At 38.0% G+C, this 22,905-nt stretch overlaps 2 long non-coding RNA genes across 2 annotated transcripts; one reads left to right on the top strand and one right to left on the bottom strand.

Annotated features, from left to right (window-relative positions):
• The first annotated feature begins 369 nt into the window (after positions 1-369).
• LOC149847056 (uncharacterized) lies at positions 370-18,894 on the top strand. The gene is made up of 3 exons (XR_016430337.1): positions 370-557; positions 1,971-2,044; positions 18,256-18,894. It is a non-coding gene; the product is annotated as an uncharacterized LOC149847056 (long non-coding RNA).
• A 1,991-nt stretch (positions 18,895-20,885) lies between these two features.
• LOC149847055 (uncharacterized) lies at positions 20,886-22,476 on the bottom strand. The gene is made up of 3 exons (XR_016430586.1): positions 22,028-22,476; positions 21,857-21,909; positions 20,886-21,302 (listed from the first exon to the last, which is right to left on the bottom strand). It is a non-coding gene; the product is annotated as an uncharacterized LOC149847055 (long non-coding RNA).
• Between the last annotated feature and the right edge of the window lie 429 nt (positions 22,477-22,905).

Below are 22,905 nucleotides of genomic sequence, written 5' to 3'. Positions count from 1 at the left end.
GTCATTTTCTTAAACCATTACTTTATGAGAAGAATAACAAGAAAGGGTACTTAAGTCTTTGCAACAACACCATAGTCCGATGCAAAGTTATGTCAACATACACGGGAATACGAGCCCCATGTGCTTGTATACATGGTGCTCATTCAAAGCCCCGAACACAGAACGTGGGATTCACAACCCTCTCCTAATTAACCCATATTTTTTTAATGTGTGTTGTACCTCCTAACCTGCACTCGTACCCGGTACTCATGTGACAGAGTAAGAAATGGAAAATTCTCACGTTGCCGTACCTTATTTTAAAAATAAAAGTCAAACTCATTTGTGGGAGAGCTTGCGGGTCAAAACCAATCCGTCCGTGAAGTCCAAGGGAGAAGCGGGAGATGTTGGCGTCGTCTCTTCCGGGAAGAAGAGAAGTCGGTGGTGGGATTGGAAGCCGTGCCGTCGAGGCCCGTCGGTTGGGTGGTGGGAATTGGAGGCGTCACTCGTAGGCGAAGCTTCCGGCCACCTCCGGCGGCGTAGTAGAGGAGGAGGGAAGCGACGCCCCTCGCGGCAGTTCGGTAGGTTCTGTCTCTCTCTCTTTCTCTCTCTGCTACCAACAATCATCCCTTTTCTTCTTGGTTTTTGTTACACTTCTCTGTTGAAGGAAGGTTCGAGAAAAGCGCCTTCTTTTTCTAGAGGTCTCTCATCGTCTACTAATCCATTCGGGTTCTGCGTTTCACCCGCTTATTCGGATAAGTGGCACCCGACTTGAAGCAATGAGGTTAGTTGATGGGGTGTTGCATTTGCTCCATGATGCAATATCTGGACAAGTGGGTGCCACCAAACTCACAATTCATGAGCGTTTGGATGCACAACCTATTCTTTCATACTAATAGGGTAGATTGGCTTTTTATGTCTTCCATTGTGCTTTGCAATGGAGTATACCAACTTGTGTCTCGTTTATTCGGATAAGTGGGTGCATCCAAATACGCCATCACCCACTTGTCTGTGTTATCCCAACTCATCCCAATTGTCTGGCTAGGTGCGTCCGTTCAAAACCCTTTAAGCGAAGATTATCTGTAGATGAAATGGAAATTTTCACTTTTGAACTGGAACGCTTACTTCTCATGTGTGAAGCCACATTGTTAATATTTCCTCTCGGAACACAAATGATTCCTTTTTTTGGTTTGTTTATTATTGTATTGGATTGAATATGAGTTCTAATGTAAAGAAGGAGCGAAGAATTGGAAGAATGGTTTACGGTTCAATTCAGTTCTGATTTGGATGCAAAAATAAAACCAATCAAAAATTAGGACTCGAGTATAGGGACTTCAAATTGCCTATTCTCATCCTAGGGCTTAAGCTGCAACGATCCAATCAGCTATCTACCATTGTAATCTAAGCTCAACTTATGTAAAAGTCACAAGTTGGTCCAATCCATGGTCTGAATTGGATGGCCAGACTCAAAGCTCAAACTTAAACCAAACCTAGTCAACCTAAAGCTGGAACTCCTATGTTTCCTTTTTCCTTTGAGAAGGGAAAAAGTGAGTTTTTAAATCCAAATGACAGCATGACAGAGAGAAATATCTATAAGAGAGAAGGCATGACATACTTCTTACCATTAAAACCGAAAAAGAAAATGTATCTTGGCTGCCAAAGGGCTCCCTAGCTCAGGATTTGGGAAATCAAGGGTGAGGAGTCGTTTCCAGGTTGGGTACGATAAGGAGATTACAAGAAATCACCATCGTAGGGATCAAAAACCATAATTTCTGATACATTTCATTCTTGTGAATCTGCCATTCTTCAATTCAGCATCATTGAATCTTTAGAAAGGTTCTTTTAAGCTAGATAAAACAATTGTATATTCCTTCAACTTTTGGAATATAAGCTTACTACATTCAACCGATGTAAATTCTTGAGATTCGCTTTCCTCATTTTTCCTTTTCATTCTCTTGAAAGTTGATTTATTGTCTTCCATTGCTATACTCAAGAGAAACAATGCTTAGTGAAGCCCTGTACTGCTTAGGGGGGAAAGAGCACTCTGGAGAATTGTCAGCTTTTACAGGTTTCGTTCTTGCTTCTCTCACATGGATATCTGATTTTATTCTATGCCTGAAATAATTAGTTTACTGAAGTTATTTTAGTTGTGCTCGATCATGAACTGCTTCAATTGGCATTTGTTGACTGGTTGCATGCTTATAACATGCAGAGGATTTAAGTGTTGTGTATACATTATCTGCGAAATTGAATGTTGTCTTCTTTGTGCCACTATCAAGCAAGCACAGTCAAGTGCAAGAAAGAGAGCACAAGAATATGGTAGAAAGAAACTTCATTACTTGAGAAAGAATTTGTTACAAGCTTATATGGGGGTCGACCCATCTTTCTAACTACAATATCAAAACTGGACATAAAAGACTATTTGACTTTTGATTGCTATAATAGAATTTCAGCATGAGCAGAAATGCCCCTTATAAATAATGTAATATACAATAAAGGGTTCCCCATATACTAGTAATACAATGTTTCACATTTCTGAGCACTCCACCGCTAACTTGGGATGATGCAAGAGGAATCATCCTAAATTTCAAGAGAAATGTCTTGAAATGAGAGGGTGCAAGACTTTTAGTAAACACATTGGCGATTTGCTCTTTGGCACACACATGCCCAAGTGGGATAGTCCCATCTTCATATACTCTTCTTGCAAAGTGATACTCTATCTCTATTTTCTTTGTTTGTTCATGAAATTCAAAATTCTTTGCTATATAAATGACACTCATATTATCACAATACAAAGAGGTGTTTCCATGCAAAAGTACTCTAAATTCTTTCAATAGCCATCTAATCCAAACTTTTTTTTGTTGTGATGTGAGTCATGGCTCTATATTTTGTCTCCGCATTGGATAATGTGACCCTTTGTTGTTTTTTGCTCTTTTATGAAATAAAAAAATTCTCATGAAAAATATAAAATCTAGTGGTAGAAATTCCATCACATGTAGACCCTCCAAAGTCAACATCACAATATGCTTTATGCTCTATGGAAGATGACTAAGAAATAAGCATGTCAAAATGCATAGTGTCCCTCATATATCAAATGATCCTCAAAATGGCAACAAGATGAACTATCCTAGGAAAGCTCATGAATTGGCTCACTGCATAAACTGCATAAGCAATGTTTGGTCTAGAAATGATAAAGTATATCAAACTCCCAACTAACTGCCTGAGGATAATTGGATCATCCAACTCTTCTCCATCAGTGGACCTTAGCTTCACATTTGGCTCCATGGAAACTACATGCTTAGAGTCATCTGTCAATCTAGATTTTGTCACAAGGTTTTTTTAAGGCAGCAGGTAGGCTCGATTAGGTTTAGGATTGGGTCAGCCTGATCGTAAACTCTGATACCATCTTCCCTGCATAGGAATTTGATATTATTCTTCATGATGTTCTGATGGAATCTAACATGGAAAAAAGAAGTGTTCATGTCCCCATCTTTTATCCATTTGCTACGAAGTTTTTGCCTCCATAGGGATTCTTCATACATCAGGAGCTCTTTAAGCTTCTCACGAACGCAACCCTACTCATCTAATAAAGATATATTTCCTTCTTCCACTTTGTTTTGAATCTCTAAGAGTCGATTCTTGCACTGATCTAAGTAGCCAAAATCAAATGCATTCTAGACCTTGAGTTCAATAGGCAGCAAGGAGCTGCATTTAGAGCTAGCAAACTCGATAGAGTGTTATAGAATACTGTCCCAGGTAAATTTGGCATTAGGACACGGAAGCCCCGTCCAACAACATCTCATAATCATGCCATTGAACTCATCACTCGCCTTCTGCTGAAAATGTCCTCCCAACCTCTCTGAGGTCTCACTAACTATGTTCCAATCACTTGCCAACAGCCATGGGTAATCAATTCCATGGTTGCTCAAGTCATGCCATAATGATCTTTTGTCCACATAATAATTGTAACCATATATTCCAAAGATGAAGACTGGCCCAATAGGCAATTCGACACACTGTCATAATCTGGTTTGAAGCAAAAACAACCTCCACCTCTCCAAGGCCTCACGAACTACGTTCCAATCACCCACCAACAACCATGGGTAATCAATTCCATGGTTTCTCAAGTCATGCCCATAGCGATCTTTTGTCTGCATTATAATTGCAACCATATATTCCAGAGATGAAGACTGGCCCAGTAGGCAATTCAACACACACTATCATAACCTGGTTTGAAGCAAAAATAACCTTCACCCAAGAGAAGCTTTTTTTCCAGACATAATTCGACAAAAGGGGAACTTTCAAAATTCCCAGCAAAATGATACTGACTAAAACTACACATTTCTTTATTCGCCGCACCACAGGAAAGCTTTACCTCATATAAAAACACAATATCAATTGAATTCTTCACAACACAGCATTGATATCTTTTCTCGCCCACGAGTGGCCAAGGCCCCAAATATTCCAGAAAAGAACCTTCATCTTATCAAGTTCAAAGTGTTAGTTAAGGAGTTAACATCCTCTTCACTGGCTTTTGACAAACCAATTCCTCCATCAATGTCCATGGATCCATCCTGTATTTTAGAACTACCTTTGCTTTTAGCCAAGCCCATACCTCTGTTCGAATTGCCAGTGCATTTTTTTTTTCTAACACCTTTGACTTTGGATTTGGGTCCACTCCTTGATCCAACATCCCCTGCTCATTTATCTACCAGAATCAATGCTAAATTACTGCCCAATCCATCAGGGGAGCCTCTTCTAGATCTTTTGGCTCGGACTACACTTGGGCCACCAATAAGATTTTCTTTCCCCATGTGGATCGTAACTGAATTAGCAGGGATAATACTAAGGGAGTTACTGCTAGAACTTCCCTTCATAACCAAAGATTTATTACCTTTCATATCTGATAATGATTTGCCTTTCCTTGAAACACCAGCCAATAGGTAAGGCAACTTCATTTGCTCCATGTCAGCATGATGCTCATCGTTAGCATCTCCACTAGCAGTTTCCACGTCGGAGACCGGCAAGGAGGAAGCCTGAAAACTCGTAGATGTTGAAATTTTTAGGTTCTTTTGATCATTTCTGTTAAGGTGGCCATCAGTCACCTCTTCTTCAAGAAACACATGCTCCATGGGAACGTCATTTTGGACATTAACAGCGTCCCTTGTCCCAGCATCTGACTGCACCATACCCAGGTCGGCAGTGTGGTCATCATCCTCATTAGACTCTGTTTGCCTAGACTTTTCCATATCAACATCATTAAGAACTTCAAACCTATTCTGGATTTTTGCACCTCTGTTTTCCTCCAAATCTTTTTGGTCTTCACTTCTTGCCAACCATTTTCCTGGGCCTGAGCCGATTTTTGAGCCTTTTCAGCTCTCCTCACACATCCACCCTGAGCATGATGTGTGGATCCACATAGCGAACAAAAAGACACTCTAGCTTCAAATTCTAGTTTTTGTGTAAAGGATCTCCCCTTCTTAATGATGAGTTCAACTTAGTGTTTAGGAGAGAACCCTATGGGAACCTCAATGTAAATTCTAGCATACAGAGTTCTGCCAAGAGTCCTCATTGGTTCATCAATCTCAAGTAGTTTAGCACCCGAGTGCTCTGCATCTCCTCAGAAAAAAATCTCTATTCCAAAGCTCCACAGATAGATCTGGAAGCCAAATCTACTGGAGGACTACAGATGTGATCTCTAGCTTCCATTCCATGTCAGGAACCCATTTGTTGCGATTAGAGTCTGGCCTGCAAGTTTCCAAGCATCTCTTTGAAGGATCACACCCTAATGTCTTCTTCTTTGTACCTTAAAGAAACCATGTTTTCTAGGAGAGAACTGGATTTCTTTGTTGCTGGACCATATTCTTTTCAGATTCTCAAAAAAGAATCTGAACTCCATCCGCTTCATCTTCTCTTCCCCAACAAAACCTGCTATCAAAGTCCATTGAAAAGGCTTCACCATATCTGCATAGCTTTTCTCTGGAACATAGATGTCACTGTGGTCCTTGATCATAACAGATCGAATCGGATCTCCCTTCGGTTGAAAAGACTCCTTAGCACCCACCACTTCAGACCAGGTGTGATGCCCTTTAGGCCCCTCCTTGGGGCCTTGGACGTCCTCTTCTCTAGACTTGGGATCACCTGTATCAGGGTGTCTGTTAAAAAATGTAAATGTATATACAATGTATATGTACATACATATGTATACATATACGTATTTGTATATATGCTTAGTAACTAGGCTAGAACTAGGTTAGTTTGTAGTTTAATTTTTTCTTTACTTTTTAGTTAAAAGTCAACACTTGTTGACTAAAAGCAAGAGACGTTGGAGTGTACCCAACATCTCTATTTAGAGCCATTGGGATCTCTCCCAATGTCTTTTTTGGAGACTCTTCCTTGTATATAAATAGGGGCGTAACCCCCTCTCATTTGTATACTTCTTGCATGTGTTGAGATCAATAAAAAATATTATTTTTTATCTCTTGTTCTTGTCCCCTTTAAGGGGGTGTTTGTGAGTGAACCTATTTGTGGTTCTTTGAGTGTTCATTTTGGTATTTTGGTGGAACAAACTTTTGAGTGTCTACTTTTAGTGATTTAGTGAACATCTTCAGAGAAACTCATTTCCTTACATGGTATCAAAACTTGGTGATCAAGCTGAAATTGTTTTGGTACATTGGGAAGCATGTCACGTCAAATTTAAAAGTGTTGAAGCTCTCTTGCAATCCCTATTCAAGTGCTAGTAAGATCGTGATTGTATTTCAAATAATAGATTGGTGGTGTTTGCTTGGTGGTGGAGTGCTCGTGATTTCCACCTTTACTTTTGTTCTTTTCTCTCATCTTTTTCTCCTTCTCTCTAGTCTTTTTCTTTGTCTTTACCCTTTAAAAATAGATGACAATAAAAATGTCATCATAAAACCCATCAAGCTCAACGATTCAAACTATATAACATGAGCTTCAATTATGAAGCACCTCGTATGGGAAAAAGGGTTGTGGGGACTAGTGGATGAGACAAATTCAGAACCCAAACTAATCCTTACCAAAGTAGAAGGTGAGAAAGAGGTGTCTCTTACGAAGGATGAAAAAAATAAGGAAATGACCACTTATGAGAAGAAGTGGAAGGAATGGAGAATGGGGCATGTCAAGATTATGTCTTGGCTCATTAGTAGTGTTAACATTAAAAAGTGTTTTAGTCGTGCTAAATTCGAACATGCAAACAATGCATGAGATTATTTTAAGAGAAGTATTCTCTTAAAGATATTGCACATGTGTGCAACTTGCAAGACAAGATACCGAATATGACTCAAGGATACAAAAGTATTAGAGAATACTATAATGGATTGTCCGAACTATGGGAAGAGTTGACTTTTTTTGAACCAAAATGGCATTATCCGAAAGATATAAAAATCCGCCAAAATCAAATAGACACAGAACATTTTTACCAATTCATTAATGATTTGAGATTGGATTTTGAATCCATCAGATCGACTCTTCTTCATCGAAGGAAATTTCCTTCAATAGATGACACTATAGAAGAATTAAGTATAGAAGAAAATAGGCTTAAAAAGTGAATCTCTAAGAGTGATGATGACTCGGTTTTAGCTGTATGTAGATCGAAAAATTATGTTCGTACCTACAAACCACCACACTATGGGAGGCCAAATAATTAACATTATGGAAAGCAAGGCAATGAGTATGAGAGAAAGAAAGTTATTTACTATTATTGTCAAACATATTGTCCTAAATTAAAGAAACCATATGAGAAGGTTGCTTCTGTTGGACCTTCACAAGAGTCAAATGATTTAAAAATCATATAAGATCCATTCATTGGAAACATGTCGCAGTCTCTTCCTTTAGTGGAAGCTCTTCAACTTCTACTCAAAGAAGCATCATCATCAATTGAAGTCGCAGTCTCTTCCTTTGGCTTCTTCGATCCCAGTAAATCTCTGGCTCTTGAATCAAGTTTCTCTTTTTATATGACACCAAATAGTGATATGTTATCTAAATGTGATAACTCAAGTGAGTCAGATGTGTTTATTGTTGGTGCAACATCTTTTGAGATAAAAGGAATAGGAAATTTTGAAAATATTTCTCAAAATTCAAAAAGATTTTTTATTAAAAAAATTAGATATATTATTAAATTAAATTTAAACCTTTTATCTGTTTTTCAATTATCTAACCATGGGCATAATGTTTCTTTCTCCTCTCATGGTTGTCGAGTGCAGGATCATCAGTCAGGAAAGTTGATTGGGGAAGGCCATAGAGAATGAAGCTTAACTCCATGGATTTTTTGGAAATACCCAAGAATACATTTTGTTTCAATGTTCTGAAATTATATTTGGATTTATAGCATAAGAGACTTGGCCATCCTAATATATTCAAGATTCAGTATTTTCCAAAGATGAATTTTTTTTGTAATTCTGAAAATTTCACATGTGAAAATTGTATTGGCAAAATGAAGAGATTACCTTTTCAAGAAAGAACATTTGTTTCTTCCCAACTACTTGAATTAATACATTATGATGTTTGGGGGCCAACACATGTTATATCTAAGGGTGGTTTTATGTATTATGTAATTTTTGTAGATGATTTTACAAGACACACTTGAATTTATTTCCTCAAACACAAGTTTAAAGTTTTATCACATTTTCAAATATTTTACAATTTGGTCAAAAACCAATTTAAGAATGATATTTTCATCTTTCACACTGATTCAGGAGGAGGATTTTATAAAAAAAATTAAAAAGTACCTAGATTTAAATGGTATCATAGATCATAAATCTTGTCCTTACACCCCTCAACAAAATGGTTTAGCTGAAAGAAAGCATAGACATATTATAGAAACAAGAACTTTGTTTATTACAAATCAAGTACCTAAAGAATTTTATGCTGAAGCCACATTAACTGTAGTTTATCCTATTAACAGAATGTCATGCTCTTATTTGAAAAACATATCTTCTATTGAAAAACTTTTTAATCAAGTCTCCGATTACTCTAGATTAAGAGTTTTTTGTGTAAATGTTTTGTTTTTACCGATAAAAATGACAAACTCTCTTCTCGTGCTATTCCTTGTGTCTTGTTATGGTACACAAATAATAAAAAAAACTATAGATGTTTTGATTTTAAAAATAAAAGGCTATATGTTTCAAGGAATGTATCATTTTTAGAAAAAGATTTTTTTTTTGAAATTAAGAAAACTAAGGAAATAATTGAGTATTCTTTTCTGTTGGATCTAATTCCAAAGATTGGTGATTGTGATATTGATGAAGACCAAAAAGTTTAAAATGATATAGTAATTGAAGAATCTCATGACATGAGTGAAGGAAAATCTCATAAGGATCAAGGCTATATCCAATATTTTTTTGAAATTGAGAAAACTAAGGAAATAACTGAGTATTTTATTTTGTTTAAACTAATTCCAAAGATTGGTGATTGTGATATTAATGAAGATTAGAAAGTTAAAAATGATATAGTAAGTGAAGAAGAATCTCATGACATGAGTGAAGAACAATCTCATAAGGATCTACCAGGCATAGTAATTCTGAACATCCATATGCTCTTGAAAAATATACCAATGATGAAAACCATGTAGAAATATAAACTAGAAGGTCATCTAGAGTATCAAAACCCCCTGAGAAATTTGTGTCTTATAAGTCCTTTTCACTTAAGTATCAAGTCTATATTGCTTTAATAAATTCATATATAGAACCCTTCAACTCTGTTAAATCAAAAGAATATCTTGAATGGATAAAAGTCATGAGAGTAGAATTAGATGCCTTAGAAAAGGCAAATACTTGGACTGTTCAAGATATTTCTTCAGGAAAAAAACCTATAGGTTGTCGATGGGTATATAAGGTTAAAACTAAGAGTGATGAAACTCTTGAAAGATACAAATTCAAATTAGTTGTCAAGGGATATTCCCAAGAGTATTGAATAGATTATAAGGAAACATTTATTCCAGTTGCTAGGATGACCACAATTAGGACCTTAGTAGTAGCCCTTGCCTCTGTAAAGAAATGACGTATATATTAAATGGATGTTAAGAATGTATTTTTTAATGAAAACTTGGTTGAAGAAGTCTATATGCAAATACCGCCTGGTATAATTATCCTTAAAGGAAAGACTCTTCGTTTAGATAACGCTCTGTATAGCCTTAAATAAGCACCAAAGGCTTGGTATGACAGGTTTAGTCAAGTTATGTTTGATGTTGAATTTCAATCTTGTTTGACTGACACAATTTTGTTTGTTAAGATTTTTGAAGCAGGTATTATTATTCTTCTTCTCTACGTAGAGACATGATCATCACAGGAGTTGAACACATTAAGAAGCTTTTCAAAACGCATTTTGAAATGACTGATTTGGAGTTTGCAAAATATTTTCTCGATATAAAAGTTGCTTATTCCTCTAGAGGTTATTTACTGACTCAATCTAAATTTGCTTTAGATATTGTTGCCAGGGTATCTCAAATAATAAGAAGGTTGATACTCTCGAAGTTGTCAATGTCAAAATGAAGATTGATGATGAAAAACCACTTAAAATCTAACACCATACAAACAACTTATCGGAGCATTGTCTTATCTCTCAATTACAAGACCTGACATAGCGCATGCAGTTCATACAACAAGTCAGTTTCAGCATGCTCCCACTTCTGTTCATATGAAAGCAGTTTTGCAGATTATTAGATATATTAAAACTTATATTTTTATAGGACTTTTCTTGTATACTTATTCATCATTAGATTTAATTGCTTATATTGATGTTGATTGAGGAAGCGATTCCAATAACCGACACTCAACCACTGGTTTTTGTGTGTTTTTAGGTAACTCGTTGATTTCATGAAGGTATAAGTTGCAGCATTGTGTCTCTCTTCGACTGAAGTAGAATATCGAGTCGTGGATACAACCACTATGAAAATGATCTGGATAAGAAGATTGTGGGCTGACATAGGAGTCTAGATTATCGGAGCATTATGGATGTGTTGTGACATTGCTAGTAACCGAACTTTTAACGAACGTACCAAGCATATAGAGATAGACTGTCACTATGTACGAGAGGAGTATCTACATAGCACTATTGATCTTCCATATGTCACGAATATCAATTGACGGATTTCTTCACCAAACCTCTCACTGCTCATAGATTTCACTTTCTTTTAGGCAAACTTTCGGTTATCGAAATGCAAGTTTGATGAGGAGTATTAAAAATGTAAATATATATAATGTATATATACATACATGTGTATACATATACATATTTGTATATATACATGGTAACTAAGCTAGAACTAGGTTAGTTTGTAGTTTATTTTTTTCTTTACTTTTTAGTTAAAAGTCAACGCTTGTTGACTAAAAGCAAGAGACATTGGAGTGTACCCAACAACTCTATTTAGAGCCGTTGGGATCTCTCCCAATGTCTCTTTTGGAGACTCTTGTATATAAATAAGGGTGTAACCCCCTCTCATTTGTATGCTTCTTGCATGTGTTGAGATCAATAAAAAATATTATTTTTTAGCTCTTGTTCTTGTCTCTTTAGGGGGGTGATTGTGAGTGAACCTATTTGTGGTTCTTTGTGTTCATTTTGGTATTTTGGTGAAACTGTTTTAAGTGTCCACTTTTGGTGATTTAGTGAACATCTTCATAGAAACTCATTTCTTTACCGTGTCCACCATGAGTGAGACTCCTATCCTCTCTCACCATCTCTCCTCCAAAGCATATGGATTTTGATCAAAGGGAGTAATTCTCAGATATGCAGCCTTTGTCAACCATACACCTGGCTAATTATAGAGCTATTATTTTTAGTCAAATGGGTGATTTTATTAGCCTCAAAATTTGCTGATGGATAAGAAAGCATATCATAGTTGGGTGTCATTTCTTTTAATCAAGCAGTTGATGTGGTAAACGATATGTAAGAAGTCCTTGCTGGTAAAAGTCCACAAAGATGTTAGAGAACTTGTGAACCAGAAGCTGGTGTAATATTTGGCTTCTCTTGGTTTGGTTAAGATATTGAATAAACCTAGGGTATGGGTCATTTGGTGAATCATATTCAAGATGAATACCATTTCTTCTATTTTGAGGGTCAATTCTGTGGTTACACATGTTTGAACTTTAGCAGGAGCTTAAACAACAAGGAGGCTCCTTTGTTTACCAAATCATTAAGATTTTTATGGTCTTTATAACATAGGAAGCTTTGCGGATGCACCTTTTGGAAGGAGGCACGAAACATTTTAGAGAAAGTTGATCTGTTCAAAACTTCTGTTTGATAGCCTATCTGTTCAGAACTTGTGTTGTGAACATTTGATAATTTAGGCATGAAATACTTGCTGAAGATTTGCAGAAAAGCAATTAGTAGACAGTTGCCTCTACACCTGCATTGAGAAAGAGAAGAGAGAGAGAGAGGGAGAGAGATCGATTTCGGCTGTCACGATTTCAGTAAAATGAAATCGTGATCTAACTTGTGTATTTAAGTTACATTACAGTATGGGTCCGGGTCTGGTGTATCCAGACCCGATAAAGGTAAAAATAGTTACATGGTTACATGGTCATTACATAGATCGGGTTACATGTTACATGGATCGGGTCAGATCCTATGCACCTTTTTCACCCCCCCTCAAGTTGATTATGGTTTTGAACCATGAACAACTTGTTTTTAAGCATCCAAAAGCGGTCCTTGGTTAACCCTTTGGTAAATATGTCTGCAACCTGTCTTTCAGTGTTGACAAACTCAGGCTCAATCTCTTTTTCTTCAACCTTCTATCTCACAAAGTGTTGGTCGATCTCAATGTGCTTGGCACGACTGTGATGTATTGGATTGAAAGACATGTTGATGGCACTTTGATTGTCACAGAGCAAGGTAGTGTGGGAGATCTTTTCTCCTACTTCAGTTAGAAGATGCCTGATCCATGTGACTTCGGCAGTGGCAGCAGCCATGGATCTATATTCAGCCTCAGTGCTTGATCTAACGACAACTTTTTGTTTTCTACTGCTCCAAGAGACTAAATTTCTTCCAATGAAGGCACAATATCCTGATGTAGATCTTCGTTCGTCAGGATCTCCTGCCCAGTCTGCATCACAATATACAGTAATTTCGTGCTCGTCTTGGCCATATGACCGTGGTAAATATATCAATCCATCCCCAATAGTCCCTTTCAGATATCGAAGGATCCTCTTGACTGCTTTCATATGTCCAGTACGTGGCGCATGCATAAATTGAGACACTTGATTGACTGAATAAACAATATCAGGTCTAGTGAAAGTGAGGTATTGTAACATTCATATTATGCTACGATACCTGGTGGGGTCATCACACAGATCTCCATCATGAGCGCTAAGTTTTTTATGAAGTACACGCGAAGTTCTTAGAGGTTTGCAGTCTTTCATGCCTGCCTTGCTGAGAACATCTACGGTGTACTTGTGTTGAGTGAGTGTCAAGCCATGAGCCTGGTTATCAACTTCTACACCAAGGAAATAACGTAGAACTCCAAGATCTTTCATTTTGAACCTTTGACCTAATAAGTCTTTTATTTCTTGGATGTGGTCCGCAAAGTTTCCTGTGATGATAATATCATCGACATAAATTAATAATAGAGTGGTCACAGGCGGGCTTTTAAAAATAAATAATGAGTGGTCCAGCATGGAACGTGAAAACCCATGTTTCTGAATCTCTAGCGAGAAGCTATCAAACCAAGAGCGAGATGCTTGCTTCAGGCCGTAGATGGCTCTTTTTAGCTTGCATACATGGGTTTTACAATTTTGTTCTTGATATCCAGGGGGTTGTTCCATGTATACTTCTTCTTTCAAATTCTCATGTAAGAATGCATTTTTTACATCAAGCTGACTCAACTTTCATCCATGTTCAACAGCCAGGGAGATGATGATTCGAATCGTTCCCATTCTTACAACCGGACTAAAAGTCTCATCATAGTCTTGCCCTGCTTCTTGAGTGAATCCTTTTGCTACAAGCCTTGCCTTATATCGTTCAATGGTTTCATCTGGCTTGTACTTGATTTTGTAGACCCATTTGCATCCGACAACATTTTTATCAGGTGGTCTGGGGACAACTTCCCATGTTCCACATTCATGCAAAGCTTGCATTTCATCATTCATGGCTTCTACCCATTTCATAGAAGCGGCTGCCTGATAATACATGATGGGCTCTTCGTCCTTATTGATGGCAGTTAAAAACAGTTGAAGATCCAAGGAGAAGTTGTTATAACTGACCCACCTGTCAATAGGATGTCGTATGCGGTTTGATTTTCTGCCTGCAAGAGTATGAGAAGGCGCAAGATTGGCGACTGAGACATAATCTGAATGGCTTGATGTTGTCGGTCTCTGTCTAGAATAGACAATACCTTTGTATCTGCCCGGTACTTCCTTTGCATTCTATGACCCCGACGTCCTAGTGTTCTCAAACACCTCTCCTTGTTGCACACAATCTGAGGAACATGCTTCATTGGAGTCAGCAAAAAGTTCTAAGCTCAGCCAAGCATAGTAAATTTCAGTTGGCATATTCGTTGTGTCAGCTCCGTGATCAAAATTTTGTTCATCAAAGACAACGTTTCTTGAGGTTCTGATGTGTTTGTTGGTAGGATCATAACACCTATATCCTTTGTAGTCATCTGCATATCCCACAAATCTGCACTTTTGGGCCTTGTCTTGAAACTTGTTTCTCAGGGACTGATCGATATGCACATAGCAGACACATCCAAAAACACGCAGATCATAATAACTAGGATGAGTTCCAAAAAGACAGTGGTGAGGAGACTTATTTTCCAGAACAACCATAGGCAGTCTATTTATCACATGCACGGCAGAATGGAAAGCTTTTGTCCATAGGTTGATGGGAAGATTGCTGTCATGCACTTTCAACGATATGCCTGTGTTTTCGTTCAGCAATTCCATTTTGTTGAGGGGTGTGAGGACAGGACACCCTTCTTCCTATTCCGTTATTTTGAAGAAAAGAAATAAAATCACGGGATGAGAATTCCCCACCTCCATCACATTTAAAAAATTGAATGGACTCAGAAAATTGATTTTTGACAAGGGAAAGAAAATTTTGAAACAAAGAAAAGACTTCCGACTTATTTTTTATGAAATATATCCAAGTGTATCGAGAATAGTTATCAACAAATATTAGATAGTATTTGCTTCCAGATCCAGAGGCAATTGGGGCGGGTCCCCATACATCAGAACAGATTATCTCAAAAGGTTTTGAAGCTCTCTTATTAATGGAATGAAAAGGCAATACATGACTCTTGCAGGAAAGACAACTGGAGCATTTGTGACTGTTCTCATCCCTATTGAGACTTTCTTTTGGAATGAGATTATTAGATACAAGTTTCTCAATAAAATGACTCCCACAATGTGCTAACCGACTATGCCATAAGAATGACTTATTACATTCAGAAATACTAAAAACATTAGCAGAAGAGGATGAACACGACTCTAATGAGGGCTTTGAATTCAGGTGGACAGGGCGAACAACATGACAAGGAGCTTCTTCAAAGACATACATATTGCCTCGTCTTTTTCCTTCAGCGAATGTTTCCCTCGTGCGTAGGTCCTTGACCTGCACAGAGAAGAGAGTGAATTCAACTAAAACATTATTATCATCAATAAGTTTGGAGACAGAGACAATATTTTTCTTAATGTCAGGAGCATGAAGAACGTCTGAAAGAGTAAGAGTGGAATATGACATGGGAATGACAGTTTTTCCAACATGAGAAACAGGATGGTGGGATCCATCTCTAGTGACAATCTTACTTTTTCCAAAATAAGGAATGGGATTAGAAATCTTACCTGCATCACCTGTCACATGAGTCGCTGCCCCTGAGTCGACAAACCAAGCGCCTTCATCACTCTGTTTCAATTTCAGCTTTGACAAGGCAGATATCAGCAGATCTTTAATCTCTCCACTATTTGATAACTTCCTTTTGTTTTCTAGTCTGTGGACCCTTTCCTTTATTCTCTGGATTATGCCAACAATTCGCCTTGATATGCCCTTTTTGTTACAAAGGAAGCAAGTAGGAATGAATCTTGATCCCTGCGCATGAGCTAACATATTTGGAGTGGGTAGCAGACCACGCCCTCCATGTCCACTGCGCCCTTGTCCTCTACCATAAGTCACTCCTGTGGCAAAAACTTCCTGAGAATTTGTGTGAATGTGAGATTCATCAGAGAACCCTTTTAGAGTCATCTCATACTGAATCAATTTTGCTCGCAACTCATCAAAGGTCACCGCGCATCCTATAACTGCAAGTTGGTCTGTGATAGTCTTCATCTTGTTCAAATATTCCATGATGGTCATGGAATCTTTTCTCATCATTTGAAATTCCCTCTTGAGAAAAACCATTCGTGCCTGCGAAACTTGTGAATATGTTTGAACCAATTTTTCCCAAAGTTGCAGAGCAGTACAATTGTCGGGAATCGCAACAAGGACCTCTTGGGACAAGGTGGAAGTGATATATGCAACCACCGACTGATCTCTCCTTTCCCAGTTGAGGTACTCTACATTCTTGACATACACAATTGAACTTACTCCTTTGTCATCTTTTTCCTCTCTCGTAACAAATTCGAGTGGAGCGGGAGTGGTTCCATCAAGGTTACCTAAGAGACCTTGACTCCTTATAAAAGGAATGATTTGTCTCTTCCAAATCAAGAAGTTTGAGGTAGTTAACTTTTCAGAAACGAGTTGAGTGAGAAAACTTGAAGAAAGATTGGATGAAGAGGAATGAAGATCCATGAACAAGAGTTTTAACAAGAAAAAGGAACTCCTTTTTTGTGTTACCAGAGTATCCACAGATTGCTCAGTCTACAGCCAGAGAGTTTTTTTTTTTTGCGGCTGTGAAACTCGAAAATTGGCGACCAGAGGCTGTCAAAAGAAATTCAGATTGTATTCCAAGACTGAGTTTTCTCTTCTACTTTTGTAAGGTCGGATATTTAAGCAATGAAAAAAAATTCAAACTGTATTTTTCAATGTGGAAGCAATGAGGAAAGGAAAAGGAAAAAAAAATTCAGAGTGTATTTTCAATGTGGATCCCACTCATAACAGTCAAAAGAAATATAATACGAGAAAGGGGTTCTGAGAGTCGAATCAAAAGAGGTTGTCACACAGCAGGTTGGACATCAAAAGGGTTTAGAATCACAGATTTGATGTCGTAGGTCTGCCCCGAAATGCACGATCAGACTTGGATATCCAGCCCAGTAGAAGAAGGAATATCGTGAACCAGAATAAGGGATATCGTGAACCAGGTTTCACGTGGTTCCCTTCGTGAACAGCTTAGGGATTCACGTGAGGCGTGAATCCACCAAAAAAAGAAAAGAAAAGACTGAAGAGAAACAGAAAAAAAAAAGGGAAAACGAGAGATGGAGATTGGGGATGGAGGTAGAGAAAAAAATCTGAAGAAGAAAAGAAGGGAGATGAACGAATCCTCAAACCTTTGACCTGTCGCACTTTTGGAATCTTCTTCGACCCCTAGATGGATATCTACGCTCTGATACCATGAAAGTTTTCCTCTGCACCTGCATTGAGAAAGAGAAGAGAGAGAGAGGGAGAGAGATCGATTTCGGCGTGACCTAACTTGTGTATTTAAGTTACATTACAGTATGGGTCCGGGTCTGGTGTATCTAGACCCGATAAAGGTTAAAATAGTTACATGGTTACATGGTCATTACATGGATCAGGTTACATGTTACATGGATCGGGTCAGATCCTATGCACCTTTTTCAGCTTCTTCTGGTCCGTTGCAAATTCCAATCAAGAGGGCTTGGTTTCAAAGCTGCCCAATGGGACTATTGGCGTAACCTCAACACCAAATGTCCAAATTGAAAAAACAAGAAATGTAGCGCTTTAGTCTCTTTTCATCAAGAGCTGAATTTCGCTGAGCTCCTTGGAGAAGTCTGTGGTGTATCATTTGAAGTGGGTGTATGTGTATGTGCACATGTGCATGCATGTCCCACTTTCTGCTTGTTTTCTTGGCTGATTATTATTGGTGGCTCTGATATTTGACAACTATGATCCCATCAAAATTGATCCGCTGGCATTAAATGTTGTGTTTGTTGCTCACTCTTATATAATGTCTGCTTCTTTTGGCCACCTGTCTTTACAGTGTGTTAGAACAAGTATCTAATTATGTTGACTTCTTTGCTTGTATACTTTTCCCGTGGTGTTACGAGGCATCAATAAATCAATCCAACGGGAGCAGACAGACATATCCAAAGCGGTTCTCATTCAGAAGAGTGCCTTCTGCCAAGTCTCAAGCGCTTGAAACTTTTATTGTTTTTGCAGATACCAAATGTAAACTGACCCATTTCCGGCAACCCAATATTATAACTGCTTCAGGGTGTGACATGGATATCAATTATCATAGAACTCTGTTATGGAAATGTTCATCGTGGCAAGACTCTGGAACCGAAGCAGTCGGTGAAGTAACATGACCTTTTGTTGTGCGTATCTGTGTTTGCACGAGGCCATTCATCAGTCTGGAATTGCCGTTATGTGGGAGGTGGTTATCCTTCCCACTCTCGATCACCAATTTAAAGTATTGAATTGTTTGCTACATACGTTGCATTAGTCTGTTTAATACTGCATATTCTTAATTCATTTCAAGTTCTATAAATTAAAAATCTAATAATGCAGGTTTAGGGCTGCACGAGCAAGCTCTAGCTGTTTTTTCAGCTCGTTAACCATGAACATTTGGAAATCCACTATATCTATATAGTGATGAATTTAACAATGGTTCCTATCAAGTAGTTATATATCATTTTTAAAAATGAGTTTTTAACAAACTCAAAAGATATTGAGTATTATGATCTTACATAGGTACTCTTTCAAAGGTCTTGTACTTTGGTTATACAAGTTTATAGTGATATATTTTGCAGATATGTGAGTGATATATGCTGGTTATAAAAATCTCTTTTCACCAAAGTTGATATCTGAAATATGTGAGACTGATTGTTGTCAATATGGTGTTAATCTGAATGTTCATGTCTATGTGTGCATGTGTACCTGTATGCATGCTTAACATGGTCAGTTTTTAACTCCAGCTCAGTTTGTTTAATAAGCCAGTTGAGTTCATGCCAAGCTAAGTCAAGTTTCATTTCTTGACCTACTCAGTTCGTTGCCCACCCATGTCACATAGATACTGCTACTTTTTATGAAGTTTTTCATATGACTATATATGGGGACAGAATATAGGGGACAAAATGGAGTATCCATGCGAGTCACATAGTTGCCCACGCTTGTCCAGGTTTCACCCTAGTTATCGAAACTCCGTTTGAAACATGTTTCAATAATACCTTGAAAACCGAGAAGACAAATGAAACCGTCTTTTTCAAAAAAAGAAAGTGAACCAAACAAACTTGATTCTTTTGATGGAAACGTTTAGAATAAAACTAAATCATATTTACAAAAACAACATTTTCAAATAAGTTCAATCTTTATCTTATTTTACCAGTTCTCAAGTTTGGTTCATATTGAGTCTTGAATTTGAATCGCATAGATCCTATATCTTAAGTTGATTCTCAGGGAAAAATCTTATTTGTGTCCATTTCTTGGCCGCCTTATATAAAAATGAAATAGAATTATACTTGTCTAAACTGTTTGTTGACTTTCTGTAACTCATTTTTTATGCCTTGCTTTTTCATGTCTTTTTTAATGCAAAACCTTTTTAATCATCTACTCATGGTTTAGTGATTTTTTGTCATTTCACATATTGCTAACTATATGTTCACTTCATTTTGCTAGGGGTGCAAATCTTTGGTAAGAGGACTGTAGCCTTGTTTTGAAACATTAATAGTTTAATATATGTCCTTGATATTGAATTGCCTAGGAACTCCAATTCATTTGGGAATCTTTCTGTTACCTTTTCGTAGCATGGATGGATAGATCATTTTGAGGTTGACAGGAACAGAGGCAGAATTCAAATTCAGCAAAGAAAAGCTAGAAATGTTTTCGTCCTATAGACGGCTCCAGTGGCTGTTGATGCGTCAATTACACCTTATATAGTAGCCACTTTTAAAAATAACCAAGTTGCTCAGCCCCAAGGGGTTTACTGCAGTGGAGGGGGGCCTTGCCACTAGACGGGTGGTCAGGGTTCCATTCCCATGAGTGACAAACCCCTTGCATTAAGGGCAAGGCCCTTGCTCAGCTGAAGCCGGGCGACTTCGGTGGGGCAAGGGGTGTGCCATGGGTTTACACTGTCAGGAAGGTTAAGCCAGTGCGATGGTTTCCCCATCCTTCATAGAAAAAAAAAATCAAGTTGCTGAGAATAAGAAGATAAGAATCAAGATTGGTACCCAAGCCTGTTGTGCTCAACCTTCATTTGAGATGCACCACTAAGTCTCCAAATATCCAGACTTGGCCTACACGTCTCTCTCTCTCTCTCTCTCTCTCTCTCTCTCCTTTGAGCTTTTTTGCAAGTAAAGCCACAACGACAGTAGAGTATTTTACGTGGCTTACAAATGTTTCCCTCCATGGTAAAGAAAGGTTTGCTAGTTTCCAACAACTTTGTGCCAAGAACACCTGTTTTTAAAAAAAAATGTGTGCGCGTGAGAGAGAGAGAGGTGGGAGCTGTTCAAACTGTAAAATGCCATCCATGGTGCATTCATACATAAAAGCAAACCAGGCATTGCTGAAAAAAAAACTCCATTGTCAAGGAGTGTGCAAGCTTGTTAGCATTAATCATAATATTGTGTGTGAATGCTGGGTTTTCATTCATCATGGTGCATGTTAGCAATGAAGACTTTCCGTAACTGGCTCCACTATTTTCCACTCACTCCTGTTACTCCATCAATGGCATAGAAGAAATAACATACCCAACAAACTCATTCGTTGAACAATATTATGCAGAGCCATTGCACCAGAACACATTGAGAGAGAGAGAGAGAGAGAGAGAGAGAGAGAGAGAGAGAGAGAGGTTTTGGTGCAACACATCTGATTCTAATTTCGTATTCACTTTTTAGATTGAAAACAAACACAGATGCCTTCCAAAAAGCAAAAATCCATACCCAAATTAAAACCAAGTCCCAAAGCAAACTTCAACCCCTTATTGTTTATATAACAATACTAGTGCGGTCACTGTCATGCATCAGTGGTACATGGGTGGTAACAACAGAAGAAACACAAAAAGGAGTAGCGCACGGCATGAACCAAATGGAAATGTATTTCTCCCTCTTTCAAGGGGGAGGCGGGGAAGACGTGAAGGCTCCATTTCTGGGGTTGGTGTTGGCCCCTGGATCAGCATAATCTTCCACAGAAGCAATCAGCTCTCGCCTTCCTAGCTTACCTGCTTCATCGTACAAATTCAATCCCATCTTTTCTGGCATCTCAATTTCCTGCTAGGTTCAACAAAAGGGAAGTTGGTCATTTTGCTTGCCTCATAAGGGCAGAGAGAGAGAGAGAGAGAGAGAGAGAGAGAGTCTCCAGTCCACAAAGAATCGGCTGACTGAAACAGTTTGGTCAGGTGGCTGCCTAATTCTAAACGACCGAAACAAATCTGGAAGTTTATCAAAGTTTCGTACATGAACTCTTTGGGCAAAATGAAGATGAACCATACTGGGCAACCCTATTTTGCTTAAATGACAAAAAACACCCTAGCTATAAGGGTGTCAGAACAACTGGAGGGTGACATGAGTGAATTGAAAAGAAGGATCGAGGGGCAGTTTCGCAATTCCAAAATCGGACCCCTGATTACTCTAGTGCAGGGCAGGATTCCAGGTAACCACCGAAAGGTGTGCCAAAAATTTTAACACCAGAGGCATGCAGCACCGTGAAAAATCACATGCATGGATGCCCTGTAATTATGCAATTCAAAGGATACTTCTGATGGATGCTCAAATAACTGAAGATTTGCAAATTCATTCTAAGAAATACTAAACTGGGGGCCTACCTTTGCGAGAAGGAACGAATCTCTCTTGAATTTCATCTCTTTTCTTCCGTGTCCTGAACAAGAGAAAACAGGAAATAAATAGATAATAGAAACAAACCAAAGGAAAAAAAGAAACAAAAAGAAAGAGAATTCCCAAGTTAGAGAAGCAAAACAGGTAAAAATCAGGCTTACTTTGAGCAGCAGAGAGAGCCAACAGTGACAAGAGGAGGAGAGAGAAGAGAAAATAAGAACGACCCATCACTTATTTTGGGATTCTTCGAAATGGGAAGCCCTCAGACATGAGAATTATAAACTGGTCTGGCTCTTACCCTGCGGAAAAGAAGCTCCAGTAACGCATAGATAGATTTCTTTTTTCCTGCAGAAATGAAAACGGAACTTTCTCTTTTATACTTTAAATTTCAAGCGAACTTTTGAGGAACACTTTACTCTCTAATTTCAATGGGCAACGGACCCCGTCGGCCCATACCGTGCGTATGAGGTAAATATACAAATGCATAGGGATGGACACATTGGTTCCTGTAGTTAATTCTTTTCTTTATAAGATTTCTGTAGTTAATTAAAAAACAATCTCTTTTGAAAGTCAAACTATTTCTTTATTACAACTCATCACTTTTTTATTCCATGGATTTATATTTCTTAATGCGGTTAGGAGATTTTCATGGTCAACTCATGAAAATTTCGGTTGGAAAAAAATGTAATCTTAACATTAATGATAATATTATGTTTATAACTGGCTTGATGCAAATAGGTTACCCGATTCACGAAGATCAAAGCTCCGATCTACGGTCTACACTATCAACAACAAAAAAAGAGTAGGGAATAGGTCCAGAGAAAGAAAAAAAAAACTAAATTTAGAACTAATCACAAAAGCCCTCGAAATAACATATTTATATCACAAAACTAGTAGTCAGCCAGCTAGCTTCTTCTTGCCTTTCTTCTTTTTTGAGTGATCCAGGTCTCACTCTACCCTTGCATCATTCTCCTCGAGTTGGGTAGCGATCAGCTTCGACGAACAATGGGGATCTGGGTGAGGACAACCAAACATTAAT

This window comes from Nuphar pumila, chromosome 2, assembly GCF_984573655.1.
Source record: "Nuphar pumila chromosome 2, dmNupPumi1.hap1.1, whole genome shotgun sequence".
Lineage (NCBI taxonomy): Eukaryota > Viridiplantae > Streptophyta > Magnoliopsida > Nymphaeales > Nymphaeaceae > Nuphar > Nuphar pumila.
The sequence above is the reverse complement of the archived record's forward strand: the minus strand, read 5'-3'. Positions and strand labels throughout refer to the sequence as shown.